This window comes from Hydra vulgaris, chromosome 07 (genome assembly GCF_038396675.1).
Source record: "Hydra vulgaris chromosome 07, alternate assembly HydraT2T_AEP".
Classification (NCBI taxonomy): domain Eukaryota; kingdom Metazoa; phylum Cnidaria; class Hydrozoa; order Anthoathecata; family Hydridae; genus Hydra; species Hydra vulgaris.
In genome coordinates this window covers 12,737,501-12,760,504 of record NC_088926.1, presented here as the reverse complement: position 1 = coordinate 12,760,504, position 23,004 = coordinate 12,737,501, and the positions used below count along the sequence as shown (strand labels likewise).

Sequence of the window (23,004 nt, the reverse complement as noted above, 5' to 3'; positions counted from 1 at the left end):
CTATTTGGCATGTGGCATGGTTGTTTACACTATTGTTCATTATTGATGAAGCCAATGAATATAAAATAGTTACTCCCTGCCTTACGTTTGATTAGCCATTATGGCAGAAAGCGTTTGGTGTTATAAAAGATCAGAACCTCAATATAGTATGTTGACTCGGAGGATTTCACACAATGATGAGCTTTCTCCGAAGCATTGGAAAACTAATGGCAGGGACTGGCCAGGAGGAAGTTTTAGAACAAGTTTACTCTGAAGGTACAGTAAAACATATGCTTAAAGGAAAAGCTGTTGCAAGAGCTTTAAGAGGTCACATGATGGTCCAGAGTGCATTGATGAGTCATATTATAGATATCTTAGTTGACGAATCAAAACTAGATATATCCGGACTTGAATAGACTTATAAAATCGCAATGCAAAATGGTATGAATGAGGAAGAGTTAATAAGACTTGGTAATACAGATGCTTTCAAAAATATTGAATGTGCCATATTAACCTATTTGGAAAAGAAGTCATATGAATCACGCATTGCAAAACTTTGGATCTTGTACATATACTATATTAGTATCATAAAGGAATTTTCAGTTGCAGAGAGAACTTGTAACTGGTACTTGCATTTTCAAACAATCTCAAAAATGCTAAACTTATTTGCCGCATCAGGGTATTCAAACAATGCCAAGTGCTCCAGGTTATTACGATTAGCTATTAGCATTCACAGCGAGCGGACGTGTTTTTTTTTATTTACTGGTTATCGAAAAAAAAAAAAAATTCAAAATGGCTATTAAAAATTTTACATCTGCACAGTTAAAAGATATTTTGGAAATTCATGAAAATACTATTATGAAGATGTTTATTGATAGAATTGAAAAACTTGAAAGCAAATTAAACTCAGTAATTGACGAGAACAAGGAACTAAAAAAGGAATTACGATAATTTAATAAAGCTGTTGAATTTGTGAGTAATAATTATGATAAAATAGTCGCTAATCATCAAACATCAAAAACATCATTGATAATGAAAATGCAAATTCTAAAATGATTAACAAATTGGCAGAACTTGAAGACAGAAGTCGACGCAACAACTTAAGATTCTGCGGGATTGAAGTGAAAATGAAAGTTGGGAGTTTTTAAATTATAAACTTCAACTACACGGAAACTTTGAAATTGAAAGGGCGCATTGAGTAGGCAAAAAATTACCTAAAAACAATAAAAAAATAGATCGATCGTAGTAAGATTTTTTAACTACAAAGACAAAGCCACGATATTAAGAAAATATACGACGATGAAATTATGGACTCAAAAGGTTTACATAAATGAAGATTATAGTGATCATACGCTGGAATTGCGGAAAAAACTCCTGAATGAGGCAAAAGATTTAAGGGCGAAGGGTAAGTACGCTAAAGTTGTATATAATAAATTAATCATACGGGATTTATAAAAGAAATTCTTTGATCTCATTTCGAATATGAAAAAACAAAAATTAAATGGATTCTAATAAAACCTTAAATTTTGAGTCTAGTTTTTATAATTTTTTTTGAACTAATGATTTCTTATAAGACGAGGAATCTGATCCTGATCTTAATTATTTTACTGATTCTGATGCTTTGCAAAATAAATGCAACTACTTTTATACCCATGAAATTAAAGGATTTCTTGATCAAAATAATATTAACACAATTCACATTAATATTCGAAGTTTAAAAAAAAAATTTGAAATCTTTAGTAATTTTATTGAAGAAACTAGTAATCTTTTTAATATAATCTGCTTAACAGACCCATGGTGCAGTTCGGATGACGTAAATTCTTTTATCAATTTTGAACTGCCGGGTTTTAATGTAATTTCATTGGCACGAAAAACAAATAAGCGTGGCGAAGGCAATCTTATTTATGTTAAAAATAACTTACAATATTTTACCCGGCATGACTTGAGCATCACTGATACTGATAAAGAGGTTTTAACGATTGAAATTTTAACCAATAAATTAAAAAATAAAATTTTAAGTTGCTGTTATCGCCCACCTTCAGGTGAGATTAAAAATTTTAATTCGTTTTTATGTAATGACGTTATTAAAAAAAGTAACCGCGAAAATAAATTAATCTACTTATTGGGTGATTTGAATTTAGATTGTTTTCAATACAACGTCAATAATAACATTAAAAAGTTTTATAATGGCATTTTCGAAAATGGTGCGATTCCTTTGATTAGCAAACCGACAAGAATTACTCAATCAAGTGTTTTTTTAATTGATAATATTTTAACCACTGATGTTTTTAACGTATCCTTAAAAAAAGGCATAATTAAAAATGACATACCTGATCATTTTCCTGTTTTCTTTTCTATAAATATAGTTAATAAATTACTTCCTAATGAAAAACGAGTTTTCAAAAAGCGAATTTTTACAAATAAAAACCTTGAATCTTTTAAAGAATAATTATCTTTAATTGATTGGAACTTTATTAACGCCTCTGATAATACAAACTTAGTTTATAACTCCTTTTTCAAAACTTTTTATGATATTTACGACACTAATTTCCCTGAAGTTAATTTAAATCTCAAACCTAAAAGTATTAAATCGCCTTGGATTACAAAGGGTTTGCGTAAGTCAAAAATTAAACAAAAATTATACATTAATTACTTAAAATGTAAAACAAATGAAAATAAAAATATATATATATATTACGCTAAACTTTTTGAAAGCCTCAAAAAAAAAAAAAAAAAAAAAAAAATTATTTAAATTAAAAAAAATATTATTTAAATTAAAAAACTAGATAAATATAAAATTTAATTTTAAGCGCACTTGGTTTATAATTACAAAAATTACTGGCAGCAAAAAAAAAACATCTCACCCTTTGCCAAACATGGTTAAACATAATTATGAATTTTTATATGATAAAAGACAAATTACGGAAGAGTTTAATAAATATTTTGTGTCTGTAGGACCAAATCTTGCAAAAAACATTCCTATAGCAAACAGCTTAATGATTGATCTATGTTTCCCTCTAAACTCTTACTTGAACTCTTTTGAATTATCTTTTGAAGAGTTTGAAATTGCATTTAAAATGTTGAAATCTAACAAAGCAGTAGACCCTGATGGTATTAACATTATTATAAGTTCATTTGATGTTTTAAAAGATATACTCTTTAAGATTTTTTCGATATCAATTAAACAGGGAATTTTTCCACAAGCTCTAAAATTAGCAAAAGTCATACCAATATTAAAAGGTGATGACGTTGAGAATATAAGTAACTAACGTTCAATTTCACTACTTTTGTATTTTCTAAAGTTTTAGAATGAATTTTGTACAAAGAAATTTATAATCATCTTACTATAAACAATTTATTATACAGCAATCAATATGGATTCCAAAAAACAATTCCACTGAGCATGTCATTTTACAATTTACAAGAAATATATCTGACTCATTTGAAAATTCTCAATTTACTTTAGGTGTTTTCATTGACTTGGCAAAAGCTTTTGATACTATTGATCACAAAATTCTTTTTAAAAAATTGGAGTGGTATAGAATAATCGGAAACAATTTGTTTATGCAGATGATAACGTATCATCTAATTTGTTAAATATTTCATGTGGAGTTCCTCAAGGATCCATATTAGGACCCCTCCTTTTTCTAATATATATTAATGATCTACTAAAAGCTTCTAACCTAATGACAATTATGTTTGCTGATGATTCTAACTTATTTCTTTCTCATAAAAACATTTTTTCACTTTTTAGCAACATGAACATTAAACTAGCCAAAATTTCCGAATGGTTTAGATTAAACAAACTATCATAAAATATTGATAAAACTAAATGGATTCTTTTTCATCCTTATGGTAGAAAGCACCAGCTGCCTAACAACTAACCCTTTCTTTTTATCAATAACATAATTATTGAAAGAGTTCTAGTGACAAGATTTTTAGGTGTATATATCGATGAAAATCTTAATTGGAAAAGCCATATTGCTAACTTGTGCAATAAAATTTCAAAGAGTATAGGCATTTTACACAAAATAAGAAACTTTCTAGATAAACATACCTTAATTCAGTTATATTATTCTCTAATTCATTGCCATATTAATTATGCAAACATTGTTTAGGGTAGCACTTATAAAAGTAAACTTAAACCTCTCTATCAGCAACAGAAACATGTAGCACGCCTTATAAATTTCAAGGACCGTTTTGCTATATGATATGAAAGCACTCAATATATATGAGTTAAATGTTTTTAATATTCTTTGTTTTATGTATAAATGCAAAACCCACCTATCACCCGTTTCTTTTTGAAACTTGTATTTACAAAGAAATAGAAATAAATATATTTTAAGGAACGATAATTTAATTCGACAACCATTTTCTCAAACTAATTTTGTAAAATTTTTTATTTCATTTCGCGGACCATTTTTATGGAATAGCATAGTTCTAAATACTTCTAAAGATTTTTCTCAAGAATGTAATTTTGATTCTTTTAAACAAAATCTTAAAAAACTCATTTTTTCAACTGACTACTTACCTACTTTGAAATTTTAAATTTTTTTGAAAATCCCTTATCTATATTAGTGTATGTATATATTTAATGTATATTCTTTTTTATTTATTTTTTGTTTGTTTTTTTATCCATAAGCAATTAGCGGTTTCTCTGTGACAAGACCTGATGGTCTTCTTTGAGTAATCCGCGTTCTTTATATTAATTTTTAATATTTATTTCTTAACGATATCTTGACTTGTTAACTGTTATTATTGTAACAAAGTTTTGTTTATTTAAATTGTAATAAATATTGTAATAAAGAACAAAAAAAAATAAAAGGTTATATTTGCAAAAAATGCAATTACCTTTGCAAGAAAGGTATTTGCAAGAAATTGCAAATACCTTGCTGAAACGAATCCATGGTTACATCAACAATTCTTAGATGGTCGTCACGCAGTGCGCCGATCTGAAAGGTATTGGGCTGGCCTATCTTCTGATCTTGTAAAAGAGCAGACCCTGATGCGGTCTTTAAAACGCAATGGTGGTTTAACTAGAGGTAGAGGATTTGATGAAAATGTACGCAACCTATAGACAATGAGCATTTGTTATTCTGCAAGTGTTCATGGAGCAATGCATAAATTATCTGGGTTTGACATCGGAGTTACGGAAAGCAAGAAAAAAATGGGTATTAAAAGATTAGTATGTGATTATGAACATTGTGAGTTGTTTTATGACTGGTTTTCTGTAAAAAATCCATTCAATACTGTCGATAGAAATCTATATATACTGTCAATAGAAATCTATATTCATTATCTACGGGTCTTGTGTTAGTCAATGGTAAAGATCTTGTCAATTGTGACGACGCTGAGAACATAGGTGTTCGTCTACAAACATTTATCAACGGCCTAAAGTTCAATGAAGCAAAATTTAAAAAGAAGAAAACATTTTTTTCTTTAGATGTTTTGACCAATAGCGTAAAACAAGACAAACAAACTGATTGTTGTGTCGATCAAACACTCCTTTTTAATAGACTTGCAGCAATTGTAGAAAGAGAGGATGACGTTGAACAATATTTTGATTATGAGCTTACTCATCTCCCACAATCATTATTTAAAAATAACCTAATGCTGAAAGCAAAAAAATCATCTTTGCACAAAGTGATTCTTCCTGACAACGAAGTTAAAGCAAGTACAAATGTCAGTTTGTGCAAATATGTCCTTGATGGAGGTTCCTTATTCCATAGAGTTCTTTGGAACAAAGCTATGAGGTTTGTAGAAATTGTTGAGACCTACATCAGCTGTATAAGAAAAAATTATGCCACCACTTATATTATATTTGATGGTTATGATAAGAAATCTTCAATTAAATCTAATGAACACATCAAAAGAAAATGCAAAGGTTCTTCCCAAAATCTTGTTATAAGAGAAAGTAATCAGGTTCCGTACTCACAGAGCGTTTTCTATCGAATTCACACAACAAAGCACAGTTAATTTTACTTTTGTCAGATTACCTTAAACGAGATGGATATGAAGTATATATTTGCAAAGGGGATGCTGACACGAAAATTGTCTCTAAATCGTCGGAAGTTGCAAAGGAAATTTCACCATGCATTATTGTTGCTGATGATACTGATATGGCAGTTATGCTAATGTATCATTGGAAAGGTGAATTAAATGAGATTTGTTTTTATCAAGAAAGAAAGAAAAAACTCTGGAGTATTAAAGACGCTCAATCTCGAGTAATAGATTTTAAAGAACATCTGTTATTTGTTCACGCATGGTCAGGATGTGACTTGATATCTTTAATATTGGGAAAAGGAAAACCTAGTTTTTTAAAATTACTGCAAAAATCCAATAATATACAATCAGTATCTGAAATTATTTCGGATTACTGGACAACCAAAAAAGAAGTTGGAGAATCTGCAGTAAGGACTTTCATTGAACTTTTTGGTGGAAATGCAGAATCTTCGTTAAGGAAAATGCGGTTGGTATTTGAAAGTTTAATTATAATTTTGTGGATTTAAGTTACTCATTTAGATTTAGAAAGTGTCATATTTTCATAGTATTTTTCTTAGGTATTTAAAATATAAACAAATGGTTTGTGAAGGAATTATTAAGCCAGAAAAGTTACCACCCACAGACACCGTGCTGCTTATTTTCATATTCATAGAGTTCACCTACAAGTTGTTGAATGGAAAATGCTAGATGAATCTTTCAACTTGGATCCTAAAGAATGAGGATGGAAGTTAGATAATGGTAGTCTTCTTCCAATACCAACAAACAAAAATTGGCACCACCCAATATATTGAAAGCGATTCGCTGCGATTGTTAAACTTCGTCAATAAATATGTGCGGAACAAATATGTGTTCTTACAGGAAAAACGGATTAAAATGCATGTCTGCATGCGGTGGCTGTCATGGGCAAGACTGCAGTAATAAAACGGTAAATTTTATTTTTTAAATATACACATAATCTTCTTTAAATATTTTTGTTTTTTTTTGAATACAAATATTTTGCATTTTTAGGATTTTGAAATTGAAGAAGATTCAAGTGATGAAATTGAAAACGAGAGAAATTTATTTGATGATTTGCTTTGAGAAAAGTAAGATATCGGACATCTAATTTTAAAGAAATTTGCATTCAAGTCTTAAATTATTTTAAAAGAATATATTATTTTCTAATTTTTTCCCATTTGAAATTGCGCACAGACAAAAGTTATATTATTATGTTTTAAAAACAAAAAATATAACATTTTAACGATTTTACACTTTTCAAACGTAAAAAATTTAAAAAATAATTTTTTTCAAGTAATAGTTCTTATATAAATATTAATCAGCATAAAATTTTCGATCCAACGATATAAAGTTTATGATATTTTGGTGCTGTCAAAATTGCCCCTTTTTTGTGTACCCCAAATTGCCCCAAAAGGGATGTTCCCGTAGCGCAATCAACGGGCCTTTTTTTTACGTTCATCCAGACACTGTCTACTTTCTCTCTGCAAAATTTCAGCTTTATACCATTTTTGTCCCGGTTCAATCCTATTTTTCGCTAATTCTCTCCTACTACTTGGGAGGTGAACTAAAATAAAACAAAAATAACAAATAAAAATATAGAAATATAGTAAGCCATACTTGAACACATATAGATAACAATGCTTAAATAGGTTACAATTAAGTATAACAATAGAACAACACAAAATAAAATTATTCTAAAATAACATAATAGTAGTGAAAGTATAAGTACATTCAGCTGTTAAATTAAAGCTTATAAACATCTTAAGAATAAACAATATTGCCTGTAAACAAAGTCAAAATAAAAACTTATCAAAAAAATTCTAAGTAATGCTTAAAGCTTATTTATTATTTAATTATCATCATAATGCAGGATGAAAATATTAAAATGCCATTGGTTGGAAAATCGGAAAATAAGACCGATGCCGATTGTGCAAAAAGTGTCTGATTAAGCCGACGCCGATTAATCGGTACATCACTAATAAGTAAATAAATATATATATATTTGATAATTCGTTTATCAAAAATAGAAAACAATATTTATTTGCATCAATTATTTTTAATTCAACAAAGAATCTAGACTACGATGCACAAAATAATTACAGTCAGCTTTTCATATTAAATACATAAAATATATATATCTAATATAAAATAAATCCAATATAAAATAAAACAAAATAGTAAACTAGCTCAAATCAATACCAGTTCTACTGTCTAAAAAGTTATTATTATTAGCCCTTTTATTAAAAAAATAAATAACAATTGAATTGAAGTGACTAAAAAACACTTCAGTTCTTTTCAACTGCTCTAAAAAGTAGCTTTAAGCTCTTTTCAATTGCACTAAAAAATAAAACTTGCTTAGCCTAGTTGCCTAATTCTTTAGAATCTAAAAACAGATAAGTAAAAAACCAAGAACAAACAAACTTTTATTTATTAAAACTACTATATTTAAACAAATTGAATTAAACAAAGAACAACATCAATTCTCATTAAAAGCTAAGAAAAATTTTTCAGCTCAAATTTGCTTGCAAACCTTGCTTGTAAAACCATGTGAATAAGAAAAACATTTAGAAAAGCCTAAAAACTACTTAAAAATGAAATATGCAACATTGAAGTTTGAATGTTGATTGGACTAATTTTTAGTAGATGTTTTTGAAAAATTCATAAAAACTTACAATAATTTATTATTACATAATTTACATTATTAACACAATCATAAAAAAATAACTTTAAAATAAACTTAAATTAAAAAACTGGATTCCCAAGCAATGCCTATGCTAATTATGCATGGTTTTTATTAAAGATGTCAGATACATTAATAAACTACAGTAAAATGAAATCTATATTTTTTTGTTAGTTTTTGCCACTCTAATTAACTTTTATTTATTTATTATTAATGTATTTATCGATTATCTTAAAATTTACATTTATAACAATATTTATTTTTGAAGGATAAGTGTCAGTTGACTTGAATTAGCCAATTATAGAGCTATCAATGTAACAACTATGTGTCAACTACAAATAAATCACACATAATAATAAATAATAATGATTTTTCTTGAATGGCTTTTAGTGAATGATTAAAAGCAGTGAGTTCTAATAATGAAACCACCTACTAATCATTTTTAACAATAGACACCAACATAAAGGTAAGCTAAATGTAACAACATTAGTATTATAAGTAACAACATTTCGCAAAGTATTATTAAAAGATATTATTATGCGTTTCCAGAATAAATAATAATGAAGGCTTCACAACACCTAGAGTAGACCTAAAGCAGTAACACTGCTTGACTGGCAAGGTTGACCAATCTTACTCTACACGTTTGCTAAGTCTAGTAAGTGACAAGGGTTGATATTTGACCAGGGCTGGAATTTTTTACCATCTTGAGCAGTTGTTTTGTTAAACAGTAATCATTTTTTTCATCTTTTTTACAAGAACATCTCTCTTATAAACAGATATCCTTTATAGATTCCCATCAAAAAAGCCTTATAGCCCTTCTCCATCTTCATGTTTTCCTTTTAATACATCCGACAACTTATAAAGTCTTTAGTTAACCATTTTCTAGAATCTTATTCTATCCTCTATTTTTAAGTAACTCATAACTTAATAGTGGTTGTTTGCAATCTTGTTGGAAGTAACTTAGAATTTAAAATATATAAATATATGCCAGTATATAATAGTGAATTTAAGCAAAAATTATAACACAAAAAGTATTATAATTTTTTTTCTAGCCCCGGCTTTCAACCCCTGCTAAATCTTATAATTTTGTCGGGCCGTGTTGGCAAAAAATCTCATTTTTAGCTGGGGCCGGGGCCCCGGTCACTTACTAGCTTATTCACATCACTTTGAAAACATAAAAGGACATAATATAAACATATATAACAATTATAAAACACAATATATTTATTTAAGTTCATATAACATATATAAACACCTCATATAACAATTATATACACAGAATAAATACTTTTTATACTATTATAAAAACACATTTATGAAACAATCATATAACACATATTACCACATACACATATTTATCAAAAACTTTTTAACTTTGAACATAACATAAACATATATGCTAACTACAAACATATATAACTTGAATTGCGCAAATGAAAAAATTAAAAATAACACGAGAAAATCTAAAAAGATTCATATGTATATTCATATATAAAGACACATACCTCATAAAAAAATATCAAATTATAATCATACTTAATTTGAGTCAAATACTTATTGAATAAAGAATTAAAAAAAAAAACTGCAATCCTTAGAACAAAAGTTAATCTTTATAAACAATAAAACGTCTGTGTTGGCTCGAAATTTCAACTCATTTTCTAAATTTTCTAAAAACGAACAAAAAAAGGTAATATCATCACAGAAATGTCAATAAAATAATAATCAACATATTAAAATAAGCAAGGAATGAATGATAGGATTCAATGTATATTTGAGTTATATTAATTTAGGACTTCTTAAGACATTTGTTTTTAAATCCTTCAAGTCGGCTTGACGTCACGCAAAAACACCGAAATAGCAACCATTATAGTTTGGGGGAAAACTAACAGAGTTTTTAAGTTAAACAGTACAACAAAACAATTGATAAAGAATAAAACCATGCCAAAATTTAAGTAAAAACAATTGCAAAACACAATATTTTAAACAAAAATTTGTTTTGAAAATTTAAACATTTTTAAGTTTTTTTTTGCAGTTTTTTAATAAAGTAATTTATTAAACAAAAACTTATTTGACAAACAAATAAATTCTTTTAAAAAAACCATCAAAAAATTACTTGTAATTTATAAGTAACTTTACTTTAGTTTAGACCTGAAAAAAGTTTTATAATGTTTTTTTAATATTAGTTTTAGTTGAATCTATTCTTTCAAAGCTAATGCATGCATTGTCATAACTTTGCTGCCAATTTTAAAATAATCTTTTTACTTTATTTTCATCTTTCTTAAAGCTAAATATTACACAGGGTGTCTGCCAACTTTTTAAGGTAGACTTCCCTGACTTTTCCCTGATATTCTTCATGTTTTCCCTCATTTAACTTAAAGTTACCCAAACTTAACTCCACAAAAAATGACCTAGATTCATATAGAAATCTAAAATGCTCTTTAACTACAAAAATATAAACAATAATACAACTCACAATAAATGTATCAAGAGAAGTTCATGAATCTGCCGAATAAACTTTTATATTACGTATACCATATACAACTTATTTAAGTTATGTAAGTTTGACAAAGAGCCATTTCCCTAATTTCTCGCTGATTTTTTTTAAATTTCAACCTAATTTCCCTGATAATCCCTTATTTTTTTGCAGATATCTGAATTCCATGACTTTTGCCTGTTTTCCCTGATCTGGCAAAACTAACACCTTGATTAGGCAGATCTGACACCCTGGTTACAGGTATAAATTTTTTCAACTTTTTTTCAAGCTTTGATTAAAATTAATAAGAATTAGGATAAAACTTTTAATTTGTTTATCAGTTTCAATAAGTCAATAGATATTGACTTTTTATTAGAGTATAGAATTACCATTCTTTTAGGTAAAAAATTATGGCTAAAATGATCTAAATATTAATTCTATTAAAAAAAAGTATGCAAAGTTTGTTTCATTAGCAAAATATAAAGTTCCCACATTGGGCTATTTGTATGTAGCAAATATTGTATAATCAGGATTTACTCTATTTTTTAAAATATTGAGATTCAAAACAAATTAAAAAAATTCTTTAAATTTCTTTAACTCATATATATTAAAAAAATTAGATTAAAATACATTATAAAAAAAAAACAGTTTTGCTCAGTGTTACTCAAGATTAAACATTACATTTTATCCAAATCTTTGAGTAAAAAAAATGTGCTATTTTTTGTGTGGATTGTGCCCCTTAGTATTAACTAAGTCAAAAAAATACAATATGAACTGATGATCATTATACTATGGTATCGTAGCTGCACTTTGATAATGTTTTTAAGAATTGAGCAACACAAATAAGTTTTAAGTCATTTTTGTATTGAAAAGCTTTAGGAATTACTTGTTTTGTGAACATACCAGTTATAAATACTTTTTAGTAGTTTTGAGTAAATCGCAATTTCATAATAAAAGTTTTTTTTTCAAGAAGAATATTTGGTTATTGACAAAATAACACCAGATGGAATAAGCTTCCACCTTAGTTTTCTACTTTGGCTCAATACATATAATCAACATAGTACCTCTATAATTTCAGTGAAAAAAGCTTTTGTTTTATTGTAAATTTAGCAATTTTTTATACTAAAAGCCATAGTAGGGTTTCAAGATGTCATATCAATAATTCAGTTAAATCAAGCAGATGTGAGTATAGAATCATCTTTTTTTATTTGCAATAAATTTTAATCCACAACTTACATTATGATTTATTACAATATAATACTTTTGATACTTTCGTTTTGTTAAAATATTTTTCATCAAGATGCTAAGTTTATAAGTAAACATCAAATCCATATTTAGAATGTCAACAACTTTGTGCAGGAATTTTGAATCTATAACTATTAATAGAAGTATTTTTTTTTTTTTTTTTGAATCTTAGCTGTAATTATTATTAGCTGTAACTCAAATATATATTTAAAATGTCAACAAGCTTGCGCAAGAATTTTGAATCTATAGCTAGTGATAGCAGTGTATATATTTTTTGAATTCCAGCTGTAACTGTGAAAGGTTTGTTACATAAGAGAGATGTTCTTGTATTCTTCAATAAATGAAGCACATTTGCTAAAAAATCAATAAAACAACTTCAGTCACATGGATATTTATTTAAACTGGAAAAAGTATAACTTCAAGTACAGCTTATGCTGAAAGATTTCCACATTGACTGGTTATTTGCACCTTTATATACAGAACGGCGCTAACTTACGTCTCTACCCCCCTATTTTTATTTTTGATTAAGATAGATAATTTTAGGTTAGCAAACTTTAACATCCCTCAGAATGAGGACGTATTTTTTGGTTACCGTTTCTAGTTTTGTTTATTCTAATAATCACGTTTCAACCGCGGCTTAAGGTGGTTCCCCTAAAAAAAAAACTATTTTCTTTTATAGTAATAGCAAATTGTTTTCATATCAATTTTTAAATACTAGAATTAAATACGAATTTAAAAATTTTAAGTTTATAACAAAATGGACATTTTTTAAAGCCAGCATTTTTTTGCTATTTTATGAGCAAATTTAGGAGAAACTTGGGACAAAGTAATTTTAAAACAACTAATGTATATAATATTAAATTTGGTACAATGATAATTTACATATATATAAAGGGAATGAGCGGAAAAAAAAATCTATATAAAAGTTGAAAAACTCATAATGGCGTTCAACGTAAAAAAATACTCTTTTTCAACCCTCTATCTAGATGTAAAATTAAAATAAATTAAATCAAATAAAGAATAAGTGATTTCTTTCCGCTCAGTTTCTAGGTATATGTTTGAAGAATGTTTCCTGAAAATTTCAAGTGATAAAGTTTAATATTTATGAAAATATGAGGTTTAAAAAACTTAAAATCGCATGAAAATCATATTTCGCTAAAAATGCAATTTAAAAAACTAAATACAAAAAAAAATAATACAAATTTAATATCCACCAAATAAATAACTTTCCTTGGCTTTTTCTTGGTCAATATAACCCTTTTTAGCAGCCCTTATTTTTTTTCTTCTAGGTTTTCCTTTTTTGTTGGTCTTTTTAGCGTTCTTAACAATACATTCTTTATCTCTATTAACAGATAATTGGTCGAAACAGTAACCATTTGAAATTCCAAAATATTTAAAAACAGAATTCACACCAAAACTATCATCATTAAATACAGTTAATACAGTTGAATTTGTCCCTATTTCTAACACTGATCTCGCAAGGTAAACATTTTTTGGACTTCAATATGATATTATTAAAATTTTGGTGAAACACAAAGTTCATTTGTGTTTCACCAAAATTTTAATATCATATTGAATAATTATCATATTGAAAATGTCTCCATTGTGAAACACAAAGTTCATTTGAACTTTGTGTTTCACAATGGAGACATTTTCAATATGATTTAATACATTATTTTTGTTTACTGTATGAAGAATATAATTTATACAAAATATATTGAATACTTTATATTATAATATTCAATATTGAGAATGTTATATACCAATATTCTAAAATATTATGTTAAAACTTGCCTAACATCTGAAGAGTATTATAACGTTTATGTAATTTTTTAATATACGACTTTTTTTATATATAGATTGTAAAAGGCTTTATGATAAAATCATGTGATCTTCTGGAAGTCCTACCAGTAATATATTCATTGGAAATTTACCTTGTTTATATTATTCTGGAAAATAAATTACAAAAAAAATAAACAAAACAAAACAAAAAAAATACCAGCATATTGATATTATCGATATGCTGGTATATTGATTTAATTCACATTACAAAAAAAAAAACATGTCTTTCCTTGAAAAAATATTCTAAACGTAATATAAAGGCAAACCTTTATATTACGTTTAATCTTCTGTAGATACCAGATTTTAAAGTGCATGTAAATATTTTTGGAGCTAAGGTAGGTTATCTGCTTCCACTAATTTGTTTAGTATAAGCAAATCAGAGGTGTTTTGAGTAATTTGTAAGACAAAAAAAAAATTATATATATATTATATGTATTTTCTTTTCTGTCTGAGAAATTGCTAAATACTCCTCTGGCTTGCAATAAAAACTATACTGCACAAATTAGTGGACGTGGATAGCCTACTTTAGTTCCAAAAAAATTTAAATGCACTTCTAAATATTGTATCTACAGGAAATTCAACGTAATATAAAGGTTTGCAATAAGAAGAATATTTTTTGTAGAAAATACATGCTTTTCTTTTTGAATAAGCATAACACTTGTAAGCATATGGAAGATATTTTTGAATAAGCATAACACTTGTAAGCATATGGAGGCATATGCTTACAACACACTTGTAAGCATATGGAGATATTAAAAAAAGATAAGAATATGTAAACAAATTGCAGAGCATTTTTCTTCAAAATACAGATTTTTTCAGCGCATTTCCATTATTTGTGGGTATCTCAATAGTGCATCAAAACCATTTAATGAAGTTATTGTGTTGCAAAGCAAACATTTTAATGCATAAACATAAATCTATATTATGCAATAAAAAAGTTTTTTTATTGCATAATATAGATTTATGCATAAAAATGTTTATCACGTAAATAAACTATAAAATCACGTAAAAAGATATATTTACGTGATTTTATAGTTTATTTAGGTGATAAACATTGAATCAAACTAAAAAAGAATCCATATGTCCCTAACTAAAGTTTAGACCCATTAAAAATTTAAAAGATGTTATTTCATTGAAACATTGAAACCCAGATAAGTCATACCAACATCACGCGTTGTCCATCAAACAGCAAATGTTATATTCGGCACCACCATCAGCCTTAAAAATACTTTAGGGAACCTGATAAAAATGCCTGCACCAAATATAAGGGTTCGTTAAGGAATGGTCCTATTACGACAACAAAAAAATACCACACGCTACTAATCAAAAGATGAGTAGTATAGCATGGCTCTTTTTGAAAATTTTTTTATTAATAGAATTTTAAAAACATCATTTAAATATTTTATATTATTAATTATTAAAATTTATACTTAAAGTATTCATACAAATATTTATTTAAAACACGATATTCATATTTATTTATAGAAATCTTCCGATTTTTCCGAAGTATATAGAATTTTTTTGTTACTTATTGTTTTCACCTTGAATTCAAAATTTTTGTTATTGTTATTAAATCAAGCACTGAATATGAGCAGACAGTTAGACTGACTCCTATTAATACAAAAATGTTCAGAGTAGATCTGAATTAAACTAAGATCTAATCAGAGTAGATCTGAATTAAACATTTTTGAGCAGTTTTTCCAGGTTAAAGCTTATGTTTGCCACGACTTTGATATTTTGCTGCAGTTCAAGTGCCAGCAATTTGTTTAAGACCTAAGAAACATGGACATAGATATCCCTCCTCCAAGCTTCATGTATAAATATTTTATCTCATTCATATTGTAATCTTTTGCCAAAAGGATTTCCTCTTGGCAATCAAACACATCATAGCAATACTCACATAATCAGAGTGTACACATTATCATAATTGCAGCAAAAAGGTGAAAAAAATTATCTCTTTGCTGCAATTATGATAATGATAATACATTCCAATCAACAGGATCACAACAAACATGTGCCAATAATCTTTAATTGTCATTATTCAAGATTAGTCAAATTATAATGGATTGAAGTCAGTTCACACAGAATTTATGCATTCATAAGATGAATAAAAACTGTTCTGTCATGATAATTACAATAAAAGTCACCAAAACAATAAAAATCATAAATTATGATACATCAATAAACAACATCAGATAAAATAAAAATATTCTTTGCAACCAGACTTAAAAAAAGCACGAATATAAAAATAAAAAAGAAATAAAAATATTACAAACGTTAAAATTTCAAGTTCAATTCCCACCACGTCCCTGGTACTACCACGCTCAACTTGTTTCTCCGCACAGCAGCCTTGATTGTCAAGGTTCGCGTTTCAGATTTATAGAGTTGAGAGAGGGTTTTTACCACAAAAAGCAGCCTCCTTGACTGTAGTGGCTGGACTAGTGACAGCCTCCTTGACTGGGGAGGTGAATAATTTAAAAAAAAAAAGTGTTAACTAAGTTAAAATTTATTTCATTAATTGAATTTATCAAAGAGAAACACAAAAACAATGAATATATAATGAAATAATTTAAAACTTGAACATACATAAAGCTGTATTAAAATTATTTTTTTTAAATTATAGCAGAACTATGAGTTAATAAAAGTACATTACATACATTTAATAATGTTTGAACACTTTTTTCAATTGAACTCTAAAAGTGTAGAGAATTTTTACATTTGTTCAAAAATAACACATTTTGCATTTGTTCAAAAATAACACATGTAGTTGGCAGAATTAAAAATTACCTTATGTGCAAAAGGAAATTTTGGAGTTTTAAGCATCCTTGACAGCTTATTGCTTTTTCAGCTATAAGCTTTGAATCTTTGTTTTTTGTAAACATGCTATAGATGGATGATATATTCCTGATAACGCAGATTTGACAATTTTTATTGCATAACGTCTTTTTTGTAAGGTGTTGAGTTTCATTTTTAAAAGGGAAGCAGAAAGGGTGATCCTAGGTTTGTGACAAATGATTTGTACACATTGTAACTGTTTTATGTAAAACCTCTTTAGTTGTGACTTGGATTAACCAATACATTTCATTACAATACAAACATTTCATTACAATACAAACATTTCATTGAAATACAATGCTTTCATTGAAAAACATTTATTGAAGATCTTCACATCAGTTACAATGATATTAAACAGAAAAATCTTACCTTTACTGAACAGACTGGAAGGATAGGTCCTCATTGCTTCTGGATTTCTATTATTATTTAAATCCAGAAGCAATACTATACCTTAAATATATTAATATAAAAGCTATTACACTATAATATAGTCTATACTACCATAAAAATTATCGTGGGATTAATTGGAAAAAAACATTTTTTTTGGTAGATAAAAAAAAAAACGTATTTCTAGATTGGATATATTGTACTTCAATCTAGATTTTTCAATTGTTTGTGTAGATATCCACCAAAAAAAAATGGTTCTCTTCAATAAATACCCCAACAATTTCATATATTAAATAATAAATTTATTTAATATCAACTTCTAATAGTTAAATAGGATTATATCATTAATGGGAGGAGTTAATATATTATTAATAGGAGGAGTTAATGGATTAACTATGAGTCAGTTTAAAATAGAGCTAAAAATATTAAATTCAATATAAAATAAATATAATGTTACATAATATAAAATGATGGCACACGCTTTATTTAAAAAATGTTATTAGTACTTGTAACTTTAATTAAATATATAAAAAATCTAACATCCCTAAGACTTAAGGACGTAGAGTACGCCAAAGTTTTGCGACAATAAGTAAAACAAAAATTAATACGGTAACCGAAAAATATGGCCTAATTCTGAGGGATGTTAAAGTCTGCTAACCATAATTTTATCCTGATTAAGAATCGTATAAAAACATAGACCTGAAAACCAAAGGAAAGTTCTCTAATTTGATGTTGAAGTGTCAAAAAAATATACCAAAAACGCACGAGCGGCCATTTCCTGAGATCGATCCCTGTTTTGATTGGTTAAAAATATCAAGCTTCGCTGAGTCCGATTTTGAAATTTATCGTTTACCGGATTTTGAGACTTGTATATGAGATAGGTTAGCGATTTTTAGCATGCAACAAAAGTAGGTTGTGAAAATTGTTTAAACTGTGGACCTGGAAAGTTATTTATACTTTAGCGCGAACGGAAAACAATTCAAAAACAACAAAAACCTACTTTTGGTGCATGCTAAAAAAAGTTTTACAAACTGTTTATGTTATTATTATCTAATTGTAAAAAGTTAATGGTTTAATCAGCGTTATTATTTTATTAAATTAGTTTTTTTTAAAAAAGCCTTTAGTATTGATTATTAAAAAGATGATTTTATTTTTAAGTTCATATATATATATATATATATATATATATATATATATATATATATATATATATATATATATATATATATATATATATATATATATATATATATATATATCTCCGCCCATAACAAAATTGATCTATCTGCAATCTCCGCGTAAAACAAAATTGGCTTATCTGCGATCTCCGCGTAAAACAAAATTGGACTATCTGCATTTTTGCTTTTGGTGACCTGAAAATGTTTACTTAAATAAACTTATTTAAGTTGTATATGGTACACGTGTAGCATATATAACTTAAATAAGATGTATATGGTACACGTAATATAAAAGTTTATTTGGCAGATAGTTTTATGAATTTTTCTTGATATATTTAATGTTTGTTGTACTATTATTTATATTTTTGCAGTTTAAGACAATTTTTCTAAATGAATTTAGGTCAATTTTTGTGAAGTTGAGTTTGGGTAACTTTAAATTAAATCAGAGAAAACAGGTAGAAGATCAGGGAAAAGTCAGTGAAATTCACCTTAAAATATTGGCAGGCACCCTGTATGTATATATATGTATATATATGTATATATATATATATATGTATATATATATATATATATATATATATATATACATATATATATATATATATATATATATATATATATATATATATATATATATATATATATATATATATATATATATATATATATATATAAATGTATGTTTGTATGAATATATTAGTATTTAAGCAAAGTATAACAGGTTTAGTAAACATAGTACAAACATTCTACATTCTTGTAATTAATATAACAACGATTAATTATTAGAATTGTTGTTTTTTTATCATCTTTTATTTTACTTGTTATTATTAGTTTGGTTCAGTATTTATTAAAAATTTATGTCATGTAACTTGTTTCAATTTAAGAAAAACTACTGACCTATGTTTGGCATGACCCACTGCAGTCTCTATCTATACTTATTAAAAGTTGCTGATATTGTCTAAAGAAAAGGTTGTAATTCAAAAGTGATATATTTTGTGTTACAGCAAATTTAACATATCAAATGCAAAAATTATGCTCGCAGTACTTACATAATCCAACATAAAGTCAAGCTCTTCATTATTTTAGTAGTAAATAACTAATTTTGTGATAAAAATGTAGAAACAGAAATTCTTTGCGAAAAGTATTTAATAGATGGTATAAATAGGATTTTCAGTTTTGGAAAAACAGGGCAGGACAAGAAAATGTGACTAAACGTTGAATGTGTTAAACTCGTAGATTTACATAAAAATACAAATTAAGAGTACAACTTACTTTGCAAGTAATACTAATGTTTGACTATCAGAAAACTGTCGATATATGTAGAAAACTTTTTTTTTACATATATCGACAGTTTCAAGTTTTAAAATCAAGTTATGGTAAACTAATAACAAGTTTCAAGTTTTAAGTTAAATTGTTGAATATGTCTAATTTCTTATAAGTGATACAAACTTGTCTTTAGTTTATATTTGTTTGATACTTATTTTATTAAAGTTTTTTTCTCAATTTTACATTTCTTATTTGTGCGAGTTAGACAGTTTTTGATTATATCATTTTTTTATTTTGCTATAGTAGTATTATATTAAAATATTTATTTATATTTACATCTTTAACCACATGTAAATACAGGTTTGATATCTAAACTTTTCCCCTCAGATCATTAAGGACTAAGGAGCCTCGCCATGTTTAAATTCACAAATATTTTTCTCTTGTAGTAAATAAAATATTTTTTTAAATTAATTCCATAAATGTAAATATATGATTTTTTTTCAGTCATAAACCTTATCTACTTTCAAACATAAACATTTTCTTTCAGCATACAAACTTAAATTTTTAAAAAAAGAAGTTTTAATATTATAGAAACGGTATATTATATATATATTTTTACATTATATAAACAACTTGTAAATAAAAAATAATTTTACACTAAGAAAGATAAAATTCTGTTTACTTTAAAATAAATTAATATACAATATTATAGTAGTAGGATGGGAATGACCCCTGGATTTTGAAAATAATCCTAAACGTTTCTAAAAACACAATTTTTACACAAAGTGACAAAAATAGTTAAAACTGAATAAACAATATAAATAATGCTAAATTAATTTACTGTGCTAATTAACAGTTGCGGGTTTTACATTGGCTTTAGATATTTTTACACCCATTAGATATTGGTCAGCCATCGAAATTTTTTTTTATATCTAGAATAATTTAAGGGTTGATTCCTGACAAATCAAATTTCAAAAACCCCATTTTAGACTTTATTTTTTCTACTTTTTTTAAATTTGTTGTTGGGCAAAAAAATCCAGCACTGTAAATATTGTCATAAATATAATTTTTAAATATAACATAACATCAAAAGTATATTATGCGGGAAATCGTTTAAGTTGTTATTTTGGGATTATAAGGCAAATCGGCGTAGAATTCCCAAGCAGTTTTTTTCACAAATGTTTTAAGATTCATCAAGTTTTTATATTTTGATTCTCCTATCGGAATTCTGGATTGATAAGTGTCAATAAGTTCAATTAACGTGTTAATGTTAAGATTTTGCGGAAGAGGTTTGTAATCTTCTGTGGAAGAGTAACTTAATTTATAAAATATTTTTGGCTCCGGAGTGTATTTCAAACATCTTATGTTTGTAACTGTTGCATCACGATTTTTACTACCTGGTCTGATTTCTGTGTAATATTTAATATTTGAAAAACTTTTAAAAAAGCCGTATTTGAGAAATTTTACTTTATACTTTGGAAAAGTAAATTTTTGCATTTTCAATGAAAGCAATGTACTCACGAGGCTCGTGTATTGCTCTTCCTCTTAGACTTCTTTCAATATTAGCGTGTACACTGTCTCCTTCCATATGTGTATGTCCTTTTTCCAAATATTTCTGTTCAATTATTAAATTATTTTGAAAAGAAAATAAAAGAAGTGAACTTGCTATTACAGTACAACGATTTTGGTAGGTACAGCCGTTAGAATATATTGTCACTTTATTTAAGTTTTGATTTTTTTTTTTATATTTTAATAAGTGATAAAATAATATCGAAACAAACACATCACTTTCCAGTCCCCTCTCGGTTTCATCCCATAAATAATTGGTTGCCTCTTTTGTGTGGAGGTTATAGATAGTTTGATTATGAATTTTGATCTTCTTTTTAAATTACAAAGCACCACCAGATAAAACTGGGCATAAAAGAGTTTGCTGGCAATCCATTGTTAAAACTAGTTCATTAAGGGGAACGTTTTTTTTTTTATTGAAATCTTTACTATTTTGAGCTTGCGTTTTTAAATACCAGTGATCTGTATAACTAGATGGAAGAACATAGTCAGGTGTATCTATTTTTAGGCTTGTGTATAAATACGTTTTTCTTGTCAAGCAACTCATAAAAAACTATGTGGCCCACGGGAATCAAGCGTTTTTCTGCTGCTTTAGTCTTGTAGAACCTGCAATATATATATATATATATATATATATATATATATATATATATATATATATATATATATATATATATATATACATATATATATATATATATATATATATATATATATATATATTTATATATATATATATATATGTTTCTGTATAGTATTTTATAATTACTAACGGTCACGTATCAATTGGTTTTTGCATCAGAGAGAGGTTACTTATTTAAACATTATTGCGCGTTGGTTTAAATGTTTGTGCTCTCCATTTTATTCCCGTTGAAAATCCATATTTTAAGGCTCAAGCTTTTTTTTTTTTTTGAATTGTTAGGGGCTAGTGCATAATTGGTATTGATATTATTATTAATAATTAATACGTCTCTGATTACTCATTATGTTATTACTCAATGTTGTAATAATGATTTTTATAGTTACAACAGTGCATTGAAAATTTAAAAAACGTGGTACAACATTTTGAGCCCCGATCGAATTTCAAGTATCTTAAGTATGAATTCTTTCTAAGCAAACGTCAAAATCTTTTGTCAATCGCATTATTAAAAATGTATTGTGTTGAAGTAAATGTAGGAAGTAATGTATCAAAAGTTAAAAATATTCTTGCACCTATACTATAACACACTGACATACGCACCCCCCTCCCTCCCTCCCCACTCACTTTGAACATACGCATTATCAATAATCAAACTCTTTTACTCAACGCAAAATTTTTTCAAAGCATTGAAAACAAAAAAAGCATTTAGTATATAAAAAAAAAAATTTAAGAGAGATAAAGAACAAACGATATTCAAATTGCGTACGTACTTTTAAAAAGTTTGAGAACGACTAAATTATATGAAGTATTTTAAAAACTGGAATAAAACTTATTTATTACCAGTTATATTAGTTAAGTTCTAGAATATCAGTTGAAAGGTCTAAAGTGTTCATTACAACTTCTTATATCATGG

At 26.8% G+C, this 23,004-nt stretch overlaps 1 protein-coding gene across 1 annotated transcript in view; it reads left to right on the top strand.

The window, feature by feature from the left end:
* The first annotated feature begins 7,865 nt into the window (after positions 1-7,865).
* Positions 7,866-23,004, top strand: part of LOC100203010 (calreticulin) — a 67,532-nt gene continuing 52,393 nt past the window's right edge. The window contains exon 1 of the mRNA XM_065801085.1: positions 7,866-7,880. The gene's annotated coding sequence lies outside the window, so the exon portion shown is untranslated. The remainder of the gene's footprint in view (positions 7,881-23,004) is intronic.